The sequence below is a fragment of the Bombus impatiens genome, unplaced genomic scaffold, assembly GCF_000188095.3.
Source record: "Bombus impatiens unplaced genomic scaffold, BIMP_2.2 scf_0142, whole genome shotgun sequence".
Lineage (NCBI taxonomy): Eukaryota > Metazoa > Arthropoda > Insecta > Hymenoptera > Apidae > Bombus > Bombus impatiens.
This window is the reverse complement of record NT_176561.1, coordinates 2,370,388-2,374,136: the sequence shown is the minus strand read 5'-3', so window position 1 is coordinate 2,374,136 and position 3,749 is coordinate 2,370,388. Positions and strand designations below refer to the sequence as shown.

The 3,749-nt window shown below is 40.9% G+C and overlaps 1 protein-coding gene across 1 annotated transcript in view; it reads right to left on the bottom strand.

Annotated features, from left to right (window-relative positions):
- Positions 1 to 3,749, bottom strand: part of LOC100741493 (splicing regulatory glutamine/lysine-rich protein 1) — a 16,244-nt gene that overhangs the window by 3,545 nt on the left and 8,950 nt on the right. The window lies entirely within an intron of this gene.

The window sequence follows — 3,749 nt, the reverse complement described above, 5'->3', positions numbered from 1 at the left end:
GAGCCAGTAGGCACAGTGGCAGAGAGAAAACCAACTTGAAAAATAGCGGTAGAGAATGACGAAAAAAAGGAGAGCAACGGAAAAAGCAAAACCGAGAAAGAGAGAGAGAGAGAGACAGATAGACAGACAGACAGAGAACCCAGAAGAAAGTAAGAAAAACATAGAAAAAACAAGCGTGCTGGAGAGAGCGGGGGATGAAGGGGCGAGGGGTTGGGGTGTATCTCGGTGCGAGTGCACCAGCTGCATCTGTCGTTGACCCAGTGGCCGAGTTTCCCGTTTATCGGTCGACCTGGCGCAGTTGCGACTGACTTTAAAGCCGTCGACTCCTTCGGATATTTAAGGCCGTCGCCCACCTAACTATACAGCGTATAAACATCATCAGACCTGTTCACGATATTATATGGAGTTTAATATATAAACAAATCCACTTATTCATAACAATACAGCATCGAAACATCTCTATGTCATGTCGGTAGCATCACGAACGAATGTTTTGTCGATCAGACAACGATCATATGTATATTGATCGTAAGCCGCTTGCAATGGTGCAACAAAGTAGTTACTACATTTACTGATAAAATATCCTCTAGCTATTTTCTATGTGATGTATGATGAAAGATTAGGAGAACTGGTTCGTTGATATTCGTTATTATATTGTTTTATTTATTTCACTTATGTTCCATATAGAATGGCGAGTATTATAAATAGGGAAAGTACGTATGTCATATGCAGTTGAATTTAATTTTTATCACCTCGAAATGAAATTTTATGGAACGCCAGTAAAATGCCAAACATTTGTCTAATAATGTAGTTCACATTTATTTCGAAATTTACGATACACGTATGCTAATACCATGTCAACGTTACTGTGATATCGTATCGCAACTTAATATTGCTGGCCCGATAACATGCTATTAAAAAGGGACGAGCGCAGTTAAGCTTCCGCGGACGAAGCAACGATCTGTGCTACGCGCGGTTCTTGCCGAATTCGACGATTTCCAATGGGAATCAACGTAACGGGGATAATTCTCTGACTGGTGATCGATATCGGAACGATCCAGCCGCTACGTGACCTATCTCGCGATTCGTCCGGCGTCTTGATTGTTTCCGGTACGAACAAACTCTGGCTTTATTGGTTTGATACCTTCTGGACATATGGAATGTAAAATCAAGGTTGTGTAGATTGCGGAATATCAGGCTTGGCCGAGTGTGTGGGTTTTGGAAACATTGGGATGATCAATTAGTCAGGTCTCCCTTACAAAATTGTACGGAACTTCGAGTAGGTGGCAGAGTATTACGTCGCTTAAATATATAATCGATGATATTAAAGTTCGTGAGAGAGACATAGTAGAGTTTGAACATTTTGAATCCTTAATGTTTAAGAATTCAGATGGTAAAGTTTTCCATTTTTATAATTTAAATAATATTCTTCGTGTCCCAAATACTTCAACGAAGTTGCGATATTCTTCTTGTTAAATACTAGTATAATTTTATCGGACAATTTAAATTACAATCATAAGAATATGAATTCTATAATAACTACGTAATAATATTATATAGAACGTAATTAAGAACGTACTTAGCTCTTAAAGCTTCTGAGTCGGGAGATCAATATTATATGCGAAAGGTGCGCGGAAAGATCCAATTTCCTGCTTTCCTTTAAACGCACGAAGGATCATTCCGCATAAAGCGCGAACCCTGTTCCTTAACGTACACCTATCGCCTTGCCAAATGAGAAATTCTTTCGGTCTATCCTATCGTAGGTGTTCAGTTAGGTGACAGTAGAAACGTTTATACCGGAAGCCGTCAGTCAAACGGCTGCTGCGAGCGTGGCAGCTTTAATTCGACGTGTCGCTCGAAATGCTCGGCTGGAACGTTAAAAATGTATCACCTTGGAAGCGAGTCCGTGACAATGCGGTGCCTGTCATGCTTTTAACTCGAATCGTCGAAAAAGAGAGCTGAAACGTGGGACGCGCTTAGTTCGCGCGATCGACGGACATGTGCAATTAGATAGAATTACTTGGCGTAGGTGGAACGTTTTGGCTCGGTGCACGAATTGCGTGGGAAGACGAGATTGTTCGTGTACTGATCTACAGACCAGCCTTTGCTAGAAGCAACGGGTATCTATTTCTCCTTCTCGTAAGAATTTCTTTCCTCGCGGTTACGGTCTTATGTAGATATCATTAATCAGACATTCATCTGCTTTTAATTGAAATGTTTATTCAGCGATATTCTGGGATATTCAGATTCGTTAGCGTAGTGTTTATCAAATTCGGTAATTATTCGATGTGACAAGTAGATGTGGAAACAGTAGAACGATACTGTATGTAGCGAAATTTGGATCGTAAAATTAGGTCGATTTGTGGATAAATTAAGTAGTGGTATTTCCTATTGGTTATAATCGGAGAAATAGAATGACACTGATTCACAGTCGGGTAAATACTGTGGAACAACAAGTAGATTCGACTACTCGTGTTCAGACGAGCGGAAGGTTGTCGACTGTGGGCAAATGGGTAAGAAGGAAGTCACGCGTCGTCGAGTAAATAGAACGTGATCGTTCGTGTGCAGACATGCAGAGTTGTACATTCTACTAAAAATGATATTGGTATGTTAATGTTTGTAGCTTCAAGTAGAATAGTGCCTGACTAATCTCACAACATAGCAAGAAGATCATCTACGTAAACCGAGTAGAATAGCACAGCCTGAGAGTCAGACGTTTGGATAGTGCTAACAATTTGTATTCCGAGATATCAATAATCCCAAAACGTCGAAGAATTTTCGAAAATAGTATCGCCTAAGTGTTGTTAGTATTTCTATTGAGGAATTTACGAGTTTTAATCCTTATTAGAATTTCTTGCAACTGTAAGCTCGTTCAGAAATTCAAGAAACAAACAATCGTAACAGCAGCGAGCAATCGTACACGTTAATCCCGCGACAGAATAGTCGGAAAGTTTACAATCTGAGGAAGTTTCATCGCTCTTGAATTAGAGCAAGGACGGCCGCACGAACATCTGAATGTCTTCAGAGAAGCAGGCAGAAGCGAAAAAAGAGAAATAGAAAGAAAAAGAGGGAGAAAGAGAGATAGATAAAAGAGAGGAACTGGCGGCAATTGCACCACGGATATTGTATCACTCACACTTCGTGTACGATACGACCACCGCGACTGTATTTTGCTTCCTATTCTTGAACCAAAATTTCACCTTCCTTGTACTACTGATATCGTTGCCTTTGGCATGGGAGGAGCGAAGGATCTACTGAGCAAACGTAGAAGAGGCAGAAAAAAGTTACAATTACGTATTACGGAGCTGGATTACTAGAAATCCTTGTGTTTCTATATTTTCATCCTAAACATGCATAATGTATATACAGACTCACATTCCTAAATATCGATCTTCTCCTTCCTCTGAGATCATTCTAGACTAAATTCCCCCGTACAAAACCATCAATAAAAAAAATTATCTTCATAGATTCGTTAACATACGTCGATCTAATTAATTCTATCGTTTCGATGAAACTCCTGCAGAGCGTCGAACGAACTTTGATAATAAGACACTCGAGGCAATTTGCCTAATACGGGCAATGTTCGCGGTCTGGTGCAAATCCGGACCGCTCGTTTGCTCGTTTCCTCGCGTTGGGAGCTCGCTCTGGAGAAAAGTGCCGAGGGAGCAGCGAGAATTCGCTACGATTTGAAATCACTGCTCGCTTGCCGGAATGCCGGCACTCGCATCGGATACAGGTCGTCGAAATAA